Below are 13,434 nucleotides of genomic sequence, written 5' to 3' on the forward strand. Positions count from 1 at the left end.
GGGAATGAGAAATAAGACACACACAGACATACAGACATAAAACATAAAGCAGAAAGCTGGGGACAGGAGGACTGCACGTTCCTGGTGGAAAACATGAGCACCTACCTGAGCCAAAGTGTTTATTTTATAGGTCAGTGCAAGGAAAAGACTCAGGTAAAAATCAAGCTTTAACAATTCTTTGATGCAAGGTAAAAGTAATGAGGTTTGGTGGGCTAATTTTCCTAAGGCTATAGAAGTTTATTTACAACACATCAGTTCTGGAATCATCAAGGCACACAGGACACCTTATCTAAGGTATTGATGAATCTGGCATCGGGGAATCTCCTAAGAGTTCTGGTACTTTATCTAGTTTTGCATCAAGGAGCTGGTATGTGGACACAGCAGGTTGTATTCTTCAAGGAGATGTGAGAACAAAGGTCAAGACACCAGATTCTGGAAAGAATGAGAGTAGGAGAGACTGTGCAAACTCCCACCAGGGACAGACTGTGCAAACTCCATTATCTCCCAGTCCAGGGTTCATGCCTGGTCCCCAACAGCTTTAATTACAAAAAATGTGGACATTAAGACCAATGTCATTAGAGCATTTATAACACCAAGAGTAGAAAATTCATACTGCTTCATGTGTTTGTTGTTAAATAAAAATAAAGTAAATTGACCTTAAATCCCAGAAACCAAGTCTATGCTCTGATAAATAACTTTGGCACTGACCAGCCTCTATCTGAAAGAAGAGATTTCTTTTCCTTCACGAATTGATGGCTGTGGAAGCTGGTGGCAACCCTCACTTTAGGGATCTGAAGTAATCCCAAGTATTTCTTGACTAAATGTCCTGAAGAAAGGTCTGGGTCACATTTAGGAATTTGCTACATTATTAGGACAATGATTCCTTCTTCACAGTCAAAGATAGTGTTTTCTCCCACGAGGCCCCAGTTGTCACCATAAATTGAAAGCTTCTTCAGAGCAGTGTAATGAAATCACTCTGGACTTGGGAAGGGCTGTCAGAAATCTCAGCACAATGTTTGTTCTCCCATTCACATTCTCCATGAGCAAACAGCAGTTGTTCCAAGTTGGCAATTCAGGGAATAAGTAGACCTTTGTGCACCGAAGAAACAAGAAGGAAAAGGTAAGTAACCAAACAGAAGACTCAGGGATAGTGAAGCATGTGATCATATGGGCCAGGCCAAAAATAGCACATTTGTGCCTTGTCAAAAATCCTGGAAAAGTATCAATTTGGAGGATAGATCCACTTATAGGAATGGCAGGCCAGACAATTCTTCACATAGATGAATCAGTGTTTTCTAATGTAATACCTTGGAACACATCAGTATGCTAAGGAAATATCATGCTTTATGAAATTTGTTTCAAATTATATTAAGCTACTAAAAAAGGAGCCTGGTACTTTGAAAAAAAACCCAGCTTATTTTTAAAATTGCAAAAAACGACATATTCACTTTTGTTTCTTACTATGCAGATATCCTAAGATTTTTTTTTTTTAGATTTTCTTTGGAAATTAAATCACTTCATAAAAGCAAAATTAGTATAATTTAAAGTAATTCCCCTGCTGCTAAATATCTCCAGTTTCTTATTACTAAAATGCTACCATTAAAGAGACTTTTCTTTTGATCTCAAAGTACTTTTAATAATTTACTTACTTTAAATTAAACTGTAATTCTCCAAATGAGTTAAGGCCTTCAGCCTTTTATCAGAATGAATTTACAAATGATGGAATGAGGTTCTTCAGAGGGGAACAGAATAGAATGTTGGGGCTCTAAGGAAACTGTGCTATTTCTCATTTAATCAAAGTTAGCCCAGGTGCTTTCTTCCCACCTATTGCAAGGATATTTCTTTGTATGAGATGGCATTGATGAAATAACCTCTACAGAAGCCTGCCATACAGGATCAACAGTAAAGATGCTCCTGTGTGAAGAAGACAGCAGCTTGGTAGCACTATAGGGCAACTCCCTCTACAAGGAGTCTCACTGCCTCGTTTCCTCCAGATAGGAACTTTAACCTATATCTGAAGTCATACGGAGCAGAGTTCATTGCTTTTTAATTCAATATATTCCTCATTACCTCCCTTTGCCTAGACTAAATTTGGAGTATCAATCCTAAGTGAAAGTACCTGGCACAGTGTCTAGCACGTAATCAACATTCAGTAAATGTTGTTGTCTTTACTTTTCCTTTAAATCTTTTGACTAACAAATATTTTTGCCCAAGTATAAATCCATCATGAACCTAACAAGATGTATAAAAACAACTCACCTAACATTCCTTCAAAAATGAACAAAATGGAAATTCTATATGTGGAAGAGAGGCTATTGTATTATTAATAGATGTAAAAATAGCAAGTTTATTTGAAACCTTTTTGGGTATTTTACTTAGACAATTTGAATAAGTAAAACCAACCTAGGAGATTTCTTGAATGCACTTCCCAAAGAGCTATTTCTCATCAGTCCCATGATTCTTCTCTACAACGGTTTCCATGGTTACAAGTTTTGGACATGCTACACATTACATTGTACTCTTGGATATTTGCAATGTACATTTTCATAATAAATTCTGTTGCGTTAACTGAAAAATCTTGGATTTGTTTTTGTTTTTGATGGTACAGGACATCCTGGACCATGATCCTCCTATTTTATGCTGATCTCCACAGCTGGGAAGGCAAGCATGCCACCATATCCAGCTTTTCTCCTTTGAGATGAGGTCTCACAAACACTTTTTTTCAGGCTGGTATGGATAGAAATGCAATCCTCCCCATCTCAGCCTCCCAAATAGCTAAGATTACAGGTGTGAGCAACTGGCACCCAGCTTGAATTTTTTTTTTTTAAATCTCACCAAATGTATCTTTTTAATGATTATATCTGGTAGGATACAGCCACAACTGACAGAAACAGACTCAAAAGTAGGGTATAAAATAAGAACCCTGTGATACTTCACCAATCGGATGTGTAAAGAGGTAAGGAAGGCTTTGGAGATTTTTCCTCATATTTTTCTGTTCTCATTTTTAGCTTCCTGCACACACTAACTGCGGGATAGGAGTTAAGCAGGCATTATCCTCATGCCTAATACATGGCAGAGGAAGAAAAGAGACCATTTCTTCACGTAGTCCTTCTTAGAAAATAAACTTTCTCACATTCTCCTGGTTCCTGCTTAAGTCTCATTGGCCAGAATTAGGTCACATGCTCACTTTTCAACCAATCACTGGCAAAAGTATTGACAATTCCCTCTTACTAATCTTTCTCAAGATGGAAGTTGGTTGTTTTTACTGAAGCATATGGTTTGTGAAATATGAATTGATTCCCAAACCAGAGTTCTGTTAGGATTAAGTAGGCAGCCAACAATGTCCAACTGTACAATAAACTTCTTTTTACACCTAACACTTTGTGATGTTTAATTGTATACACCTAACCATTTGCTTAAATATTATTCCAGCTGTGTCTGTGGGAGTATTTCTGAGTGAGAATTTTTTTATGCCAAACTCACAGTGTGGTTCTTAACCACATCTTTACTAACAACTGCTATTCAACTTCTAACTTAATATGAAAAAAGACTCCTCTCTACCTCCAAGGGCAGCTCATTCCAGCTCAGAGACGTTCCAGTTATCAGGAAGTTCTTTCTTACCCACATGTGCTCATTTGATTTTAGAGCACAGAGTCATATCTTGATCTCCATTGAGAAAATAAGACCCATTGAATGGGACTCTGTCCATAAGGAGTTTAAGCCTCTGTCCCATTCTTGAATTAGTGCACTAAATTAAGTATATTGTCCTCCGTAATGTGGGTAGGCCTCATTCAATCAGTTGAAGACTTGGATAGAATAAAAAGGCTGAGTATAAAAGGACTCCTCCTGCCCGACTCTGAGCTGAAAAGTTGGGCTTTCCCACTTTTACACTTGAACACAAACATCAGTTCTTCCTAGATTCTGAGCCTGCTGGCATTTGAACTGAAGCTTACACCATCAATTTTCATGTTTCTTAAGTTGTTGAACTTGTACTGGAGCCATATGTCAGCTCCTCTGGTACCCCATCTTGCTGACTATGCACCTTGGGATTTTCAGCCTGTAAATAAGTAAGGTAAAAATAAATAAATAACAAAAAAAGAAGTTGTTGCTGTTACTCCCATACTTAAAACACTTTAAATGGATTACAGCTGCCTTTTGGACAAAGTGAAAACAAAATGTCCTTGCCATTAACACCTCAATTTGTTTGTTGCCTTCTCACCACATCACTGCATTCTAGCCATGTTTTCTACTCTAGATCCTTGTCCTTGACAAATACTTATAGCTTGAGGTCTACTTTTTATCTTCACTTGGAACTGTCTTGGTTGACTTTGTGTTGCTATCACTAAATTCCCTAGACTGGACAAATTTATAAAGAAATTGGTTCACAGCTCTGGATGCTGGGAAGTTTAAGATAAAGGGCCAGCATCTGCTTAGGACATGCTTGTTGCATAGTCACATGGAATAAGGGCAAAGAAAGAGCAAGAGAGAGTAAGAGAGTAAGAGCTTCAAACCCTATTGCAATTGGTATTAATCTGCTCATGAGGGCAGAGCCCTCATGATCTAAACAACTCCCTTTAGGATATGTCTCATCACACTGCTACATTTTCCACTCAAGTTCTTTCAACACATCATTTTTTGGGGGGATACACATTCAAACCACAGCAGATACATCAAATAACAGATATATCTTTCCATTACAAATGTATACCTGCCTTTTACATGAAGTATCTTGTTTTCAATAAGATAATATTTCCTCATATGAATAATAAAAGAAAAATGAAAAAAAGAAGATAATATTTCCTACTGCTTAGTCTGTGTTCGCCACGGTCTTTCTCCTCTTCTATGAACACTGCAGCTATCAACATACATTCCATGCTGCTCTTTCACTAGTTTTCAAAATGCCTCTCATATTAGGTGGTAAAATCTCTGAAAGTGGAAATCACAGACGTCTTTTTAATGAATTATTGAATACTCACTGTCTTTTACAAGGCTGAGCAGATAGTAGCTACTCAGTAAGTATTTATTAAATGAGTACAAATTAACTTATAAGAACTTTCCTGCTGATTTTTATCCTTCCTCATTTAATTACTTGTGGGCTTTTCAAGCAATACTTATGTTACAGACATTGACAAGAGTGCAAAGACAAGGAAAATAATGGACTCTCATGTGATATGAATAGTCAGCCTTCTGGTGATCTATCTTGAAGATGTTACTAGAAATTCATCAACAACAATGAATGGATTCACTGATTGTAGAGCAGCAATTGAGCCAAATCATGAAATTATGTCATTACTGTACCTTGAATGTCATTATAACAACTCAACTTAATATGCTTGATATTTACTTCAAGAAGAACAATGTCAGAGTCAGATGAAAATTTGAACTGGACTAAGGTAAATAGGATGTGAGAAAATACTTCTGAAAATTTAACTGAGGCTTAGCAATACAACTTATTTCCATTAACCATGTCATCATTGCATCACCATGATATTAGAAAGTGGTGGAAAGACTGATGTGTATAATTCTAGTGAGTGATGTGACAAGAGTCACATGTAAACATGACCTTTTAAATATCATCACAGTAATCACAGTGAGTAGGTCTTAGAACCAGAATGATTATTCAGGGTGGTTTGAGAACTTCCAAGATCACAGAGAAGTAGCAGACCTACTCAGCTAAGGTTATTTCATTTTATTACTATTACTTCATATAGCAAGGAAAGGAAAAAGAGTACTTCTAATGTGAGCAGTTGGGAGACTGAGGCAGGAGAATCACAAGTTCAAAGTCAGCCTGGGATACACAACAAGACCTTATCTCATAAAAATGAAAAAAAAAAAAAAACAAGGAAGGAAGAAGAGGAAACAGGTATAAAGAAAATAAGAGTACTACTTCCCAGGGCCTTTCTTGTTCTTTAGAGTGCTGCCTTAATTGGTTTTAGTACTCAAAGATTTGATGATAGAAGGAGAAAGAGTTCCCCCAATTCAGAGGGGCCCAAAGTGCTAGGTTAACTAACCTTTATACCTTTTATTCTGGAGAGAAAAGAGAAAAATCATACCTCATCCTTCAAATGTAACATCCTGGATCCAAATTCAAAGTTCATTTGCAGCTCCAGAATTTGATAACCCAACTTCTTTGCATGTTGTATTTACTGTTGCAACATCTAGACTATTTGAGTTAAAGTGTAACAACAATCCTGGCTATGAAATTCAACAGCAAAATTAAACTGCTGACTTTTAAATAAAAATAAAACTCAAATCCTGAGGATTCTCAAGTGGTATCTCTTTTGTGGAATCTTTTCTGATCCTGCCTTCCTCTAGGTAGAAGATATTTTAAGTGTGCGTTCCCTTACTATTTCACTTACATGGTCTGGAGTTGTTTTTGTGTTTATCTCATCAATTACATCACCATATACTTGAAAAAAGAAATCATATATCATTTTCCTTGTTCCTATCCAATCTCCATATCTAAAATACATATGTATTTTATATGAATACATATGACCCAACAAATAAGTCTTTGTATTGAATGGATAGTATTAGTTAGAAGCTAAGTCCGTGTTTCTCCAAGCCATGTAGTAGAAATTTCCAACAGAATGATGGCTACAGAGATGAACTGCCTAATTATAAATGCTACATTATATTTTAAAATTGTTATTATGTATTTTCAACTTATTCATCCACTACTTCAAGCTTTCGTATTTTCTCTAGGGAAAAGAAGTCATATAATAAAAGATGTCTGAACTACTGAATTAGCTGTAGCAATTAATAAAAGTTCACTGAGCACTTTTCTGTTTATTTTTCAGTCTGTCTGTTGGCCTGGGTGTACTGATATTATTTAGGATTAGTGGAATCTTAGGCAGATATAAGAATAAATGTTGACACTAAATCAATTTAGATAAAATTGTCTTTGACATTGTTGAACTTTGCTTATAGACTTGAAAAAAACATGGCTCTGCAAACCTTGTCACATGGGATGTATTCACTTGGTTCTTCATTAGGCACCTGTTTCTCCCCATTACTTTTTTCAATCACTCATCCAGAGTTGTGCATTGTGTTTAGAAATTTCTTGGCAACTATCCCTAACAAACAAGAGCTAAACATCTGAGAACAAGAAGGGTGATTTTACTTGTAAAGCAGCTTATTTTTTTATGAGGAAAAGGTGGCTTCCCTTTCAATGGATTGCCACATGAGGAATTGAATAGTTTTGCTTATTTCAAAGCATAATTAGCTGCCCTACGTTACTGGTCTTGTGCAATACTTTTGTGGTGTTGATTTTAACATTTCATAAAGATGAACTAACTAGTTTAAGATTTTCTCAGAAAGTCTGACACAAATTTTACATTTATTTTATTTTAACTCTTAAAATAGTCTATGACTATTTATACTGCTGGAAAAGTCAACAAAATGTTTTCTTATTTTAAAAGGTTTATGAAATACATAATGTCAAAATAACTTTTTAGGGCATCACTTTAGATTCAATCCAGTGGTGTTGGATTTATTGCCATAAATCTGTGAGTCTCATGCAGCTAACTAGCAGAGTAGACAACTCTTCACTACTCCTCTCTATGGTGACTGTCTTCTTTCTTTTTGTAAGTGGTTTGCCTGTGTGATTTTATCAATATCCACAATAATAAATATCATCTATGTGGTGTAATGATTCCCAAATCTATATCCACATATCTAATTCCAGAGTACCATATTTATTATTTCAACTGTCTACTATCTGTCACTTCTTTGTTCTATTGCAGTCACTCCTACTTAATGTATACAAAACTTAAATCCTCCCCTCATCTATATGTTTATTTTGTCATTTTTGCCCTAACTAATTGTAATTATCTTTCACCTTCAGGGTCAAACTCACCCTCTCCTCCTTCTTGAAGAGATCGCCATTGTTCTCTGAAACTATAGTTATTGAGAAAAGTTTCATATGATTTTCTTATCATCACTATCCTATTTTCATTCTTTTCTGTTCTCCACAGACTATAAAGATTGTTATATTCATTTTTTGAGGTGGGATCTTGCCATGTAGCCCAAGCTGGTCATGAACTTTTGATCCTCCTGCAAACAGATACAGATATGTGCCTCCACTCATTACTTTTTACTATAACATTCAAATTCTTTAGCACAAGTAAAAAACCTTTAAAAAGCAGTCACAATCTATTTTTCAGTAAGCTTATTGGTTTATTTTGTATTACATGCTTTGCTCCAGCAAAATTGAGCCTACTTTTATTTTCAAAAGATGTAATATTTTTATAAAATGTTGTAATATTCTTTGAAAAACTATCACCTCAGTAATAATTTCTTCATTTTCCAGTCTACATGAAAAATAACTACTCATGCTAATATTTCAAATTCAAAATTTACCTCCTTATTAAATTCCTTTATAACTTTCTCATCTGTAGTTTCAATGTGATTGATTCCACGAGCATTGATCATAGTTCCAACATAAAATTTTAATTGCATCAATTGGAATCAAAGCTCAGGTTTACATCCCTTTGAGTGGATAGTGAACTGTTCTTGGGAAAGAAATAGTCTCATTCACTTGTTTATCATCATGAGCTAGTTGAGTCCCTCTCAACCCACATTCTCATGGCCCCTATAGTTACTTCTCCTCTTCAGCACTTTTATTGATTATAATAATTGCTTGTGTAATTAGTTATGATATCTGTGTCTTTTCTTGTAAGATGGTAACTTCAACCACTTATATTCACTTTCTCATGCCTAACCTCCACCATGGTGTTATCAGATAGTATGTTGTGCTCAATAAAAATGTTTGGAGTGAGTAAGTTAATAGAAGCATTCCTATAGCCGCGAACACTAAAATCCAAATGGTATTGAATCTATCGAGTGATTGTAGGGGCAGAAAGACGTAATATGTTACCCTCACTAATCATTAGGTTCACAGCCAACACTTCTAGAACAAGAAACAGAGTAGTAAGAGGAAAGTATAACAGATTTATCTAATAAAAGTTTTATATAAGCCCAGAAATGAACATACAATGACCTGGAGAAAACTGTCTAGTTTTGTGCTTAGATGTAATGCGTGATGAACAGGCATAGACAATGCAAGTGGACAAAATGGGTTGACCCAATGGTAACAGAGTGGCAATCTCAGCAAGGCCTCTCTGTTTGGATACTTACTGGCTTCTCTGTGTGGCATTTCTTCCTCCTGAGAATATGGTAGGACCCATTTTAAAATGAAGTTCTTAGATCGATTCTCATTTAAGATAAATCAGAGAATTTATTTATGTCTAGTAGATTAAACATAATGTTTGAGGTAGCAAATTTTATAAAGAGAAATTTTTTATTTAGCTTATAGTTTCAGAGGTTCAAACTCCAAGATCAGGTGTCCTTGTTGATTTGGCCTCTGGTGAGAGCAATGAATGACAGCAACTATGGTTGGGGTACTTGTTTGTGAAAGATCTTACATTGCCAAAGAAGAAATCAGAAATAGAATCTGGTGTTCTATCCCTTCTGAGGACAAATCTCCAACGAACTGAGAGCCTCCCACAAGTCCTACTCCCAAAGGTTCCACACATTCCAACATGCCACCCTGTGGATCAAGTTTTAATTACAATGGACCCTCTAGGGACACTACCTGTATTCAAATTAGAGCAGCCAGCTTTTACGCAGAAATTCTTTATTTCTATAGCCTTCTTTGGGGGAAAAATGGGAGCAAGAGAATGAAGGGCAGAAGTTCAGAAAGGCATGCTTCTGAGGTCATTCTGACGTTCTTCAAAGTACTAGTGAGTACTTTATGCCAGAATGCCATCCTTTGTGACATACAGTTCTCTCCCAAGGTGATGATGATGTGGTATCTGTTTTTCATATATTCCTTTGCTCAAAAGAAACCTATTACAGATACAAAGGCATAGCACATTAATCCTTATTCTTTATTTTAGGTATCATAAACTTTATTTTATATTAACTTAAGTATATTTGCATTTAACTTTCAATATTTTGATATAAGATGAAAGTTACTCCCTTGAGATTATACCCCTGACAGTAATTTCATCTGGCTTTTTTGTTGTTCTTTTTTTTACCTAGTATTTGATTCTTTATTTCTATGAAAGAAGCATGGATTCAGAAAATTAAAACCCAGTTATAAAGGATTTTCTTTAAAAATGGTTACTTCTACAATGTTTGATGGTTAATGACATTATATTTTATTCATTTCCCTTAAAATGTCTTTTATTCTTTTTAAAATTAAACTCTCTGCTTATTTACAGAATATATTTTGTTACGTTTTCAGTGAAAAAAATCAAGATAACTTACACACTTTTAAACAAGTGATTTTTCACACTTAGCAGTTGATAGTGTTAATACACTATTTTTAGTGAGAAATTCTTGTTATTAGAAGCATAGGAGTGAAATCGTGTGAAATGTTGATGGTGAATGTTTCTATCATGTTACAATAGGTACTTGGACTGGCACAAACTTGATTCCATTTCATGTCTCTTTTTATAAGCTATTAAAATACTACTGTCAAAAATCCAAATAATTGTATCATATAATTAGAAATTTCATGTTAGAGCATCTGAACTATTTATGAAAAGCTCTTCTGCTTTCATTAAATCCTACAATAATTGAATGTGCTAAGAAACCTCTCAGCCTATATTTTAGATAAAAGGCTCAGTATCAAGATAAAATTTCATGTTGTGAAACTCCTTGGAGGTCTTTTTAAGTGATTTATTTTCAATTAGGTTTGATAAGTGTGTTATGCAGGGAGACAGATCAGATGAATGTCTTGTAGCAGAAGAAATTTTTAAATGGTGTTAAACTTGAATTCATCTGTTAATTACGTAGAAGGATAACAGAACTACTTTTAGTGCTTCTTTTCTTAAGGGAACACTTGTGGATCCCAGCTGTATTTCAGGGAAGCTTTTGAAGCTATGATGTACATTGTCTGAATATATGTTTCATTATATTGCTCTTAAGGATACTGAGGTGGCAATTTAATTTTCAAAAACAATGAAATAAAATCATAAATACTAAACACAATTAACATGTCTGTTTCTTTGAATATCATCATTTCTTTGAGGCTAGAACTTTCAAATTAATCAACTTTCTATTAATTAATTATAAATTATAATAGTCCTATTTTGCTATGTAACAGAATTCTTCTTTCCCATTTCCCCTTTCTAAGCTCTAGTGATCCCTATTCTTTTTTTTTAATGTTTATTTTATTCATATGTGCATACAATGTTTGGGTCATTTCTCCCCCCTTCCCCCTACCCCCTCCCATACACCGCCCTCTGCTCCCCCCCTTACCTCCCTTACTCCTCACTACCAGGCAGAAACTATACTGCCCTTATCTCTAATTTTTTGGAAGAAAGAGTATAAGCAATAATAGGAAGGACCAAGGGTTTTTGCTAGTTGAGATAAGGATAGCTATACAGGGAGTTGACATGCATTGATTTCCCGTACTTGTGTGTTACATTCTAAGTTAATTCTTCTCGAACTAACCTTTTCTCCAGTTCCTGATCCCCTTCTCCTATTGGCCTCAGCTGCTTTAAAGTATCTGCATTAGTGTCTCTGTGTTGAGGGCAACAAATGCTAGCTAATTTTTTAGGTGTCTTACCTATCCTCACCCCTCCCTTGTGTGCTCTCACTTTATCATGTGATCAAAGTCCAATCCCCTTGTTGTGTTTGCCCTTGATCTAATGTCCGCATATGAGGGAGAACATATGATTTTTGGTCTTTGGGGCTAGGCTAACCTCACTCATAATGGTGTACTCCAATTCCATCCATTTACCTGCGAATGATAACATTTCATTCTTCTTCACGGCTGCATAAAATTCCATTGTGTGTAAATACCACATTTTCTTAATCCATTCGTCAGTAGTGGGGCATGTTGGCTGTTTCCATAACTTGGCTGTTGTGAACAGTGCTGCAATAAACATGGATGTGCAGGTGCCTCTGCAGTAACCTGTGTCACATTCTTTTGGGTATATCCCCAAGAGTGGTATTGCTGGATCACATGGTAGATCAATGTTTAGCTTTTTAAGTAGCCTCCAAATATTTTTCCAGAGTGGTTGTATTAGTTTACATTCCCACCAGCAGTGTAAGAGGGTTCCTTTTTCCCCACATCCTCAACAATACCTGTTGTTAGTGGTGTTGCTAATGATGGCTATTCTAACAGCGGTGATGAGGTGGAATCTTAGTGTGGTTTTTAATTTGCATTTCCTGTATTGCTAGAAATGGTGAGCATTTTTTCATGTGTTTTTTGGCCATTTGAATTTCTTCTTTTGAGAAAGTTCTGTTTAGTTCACTTGCCCATTTCTTTATTGGTTCATTAATTTTGGGAGAATTTAGTTCTTTGAGTTCCCTATATATTCTGGTTATCAGTCCTTTGTCTGATGTATAGCTGGCAAATATTTTCTCCCACTCTGTGGGTGGTCTCTTCAGTTTAAAGACCAATTCTTTTGTTGAGCAGAAGCTTTTTAGTTTTATGAAGTCCCATTTATCTATGCTATAGTGATCCCTATTCTATTCTTTACTTGTATGTGATCAACTTTTTCAGGTTCCACAAATGAGAATGTATGGTATTTGTCTCTCTGTGTATAATTTAGTTTACTTGACATAATGCCTTTCTTTTCCATCAATGTTGCTGCAAATGACAGGATTCTAGCCTTTATTGTTTAGAATAATATTAGATTGTAGATAGATAGATAGATAACTACATTTATGCCTTCATCCATCCATGGATAATTTGGGTGATTCCTTGTCTTGGCTATCATAAAAAGTGTTGCAATTAATATGGACTATAGGTATCTTTTTGATATAAACATTTCATTTCCTTTGGATATATACCCACTACTGGGATTTCTGGATTTTATGGTAGTTTTATTTTCACTGTTTTTGAGGAAATTCCATATTGGTTTCCATAAGGACTGAGCTAATTTACATTCCCATCAATAGTAATAGGAGTTTCCCTTTTTCCACATCTATATCAGCATTTGCTATCTTTTTGTATTTTTGATTGTAGCCATTCTAATTGAGGGGCAATGATGTTTGATAGTGGCCTTTACTTTCATTTCCATGATGAATAGCAATGTTGAAGACTTTTTCATTTACTTGTTCACCATTTGTACATCTTTTGAGAATGGTAACATCATTTGTCCATTTTAAAATCAATTTTATTTTATTTATGTAATTTTATGTGGCTGAATTGTTTGAGGGTTTTTTCATAATTTAGATATTAATCCCTTGTCAGATGAATAGTTAAAAAAATTTCTCCTATTCTGTGGGTTATCTCTTGACTCCCTTGTTTGTTCCCTTTGCTGTGAAGAAACTTCTCACAATTCCATTTGTTTCTTTCTGCTTTTGTTGGCTGTGTTTTTCAGGTCTTAACCAAAAACTCTTTGCCTATCTCAATGTCTTGGAGTATCTCTTTTATATTTTCTTGTAATAGTTTCATATTTGGGGATTTTAATT

General features: G+C 35.2%; 1 long non-coding RNA gene across 1 annotated transcript; it reads right to left on the bottom strand.

Moving 5' to 3' along the window:
* Nucleotides 1-570: 570 nt before the first annotated feature.
* On the bottom strand, nucleotides 571-6,113 carry LOC141424046 (uncharacterized). The gene is made up of 2 exons (XR_012448869.1): nucleotides 6,054-6,113; nucleotides 571-1,089 (listed from the first exon to the last, which is right to left on the bottom strand). It is a non-coding gene; the product is annotated as an uncharacterized lncRNA (long non-coding RNA).
* Between the last annotated feature and the right edge of the window lie 7,321 nt (nucleotides 6,114-13,434).

Source organism: Castor canadensis, chromosome 6, assembly GCF_047511655.1.
Source record: "Castor canadensis chromosome 6, mCasCan1.hap1v2, whole genome shotgun sequence".
Lineage (NCBI taxonomy): Eukaryota > Metazoa > Chordata > Mammalia > Rodentia > Castoridae > Castor > Castor canadensis.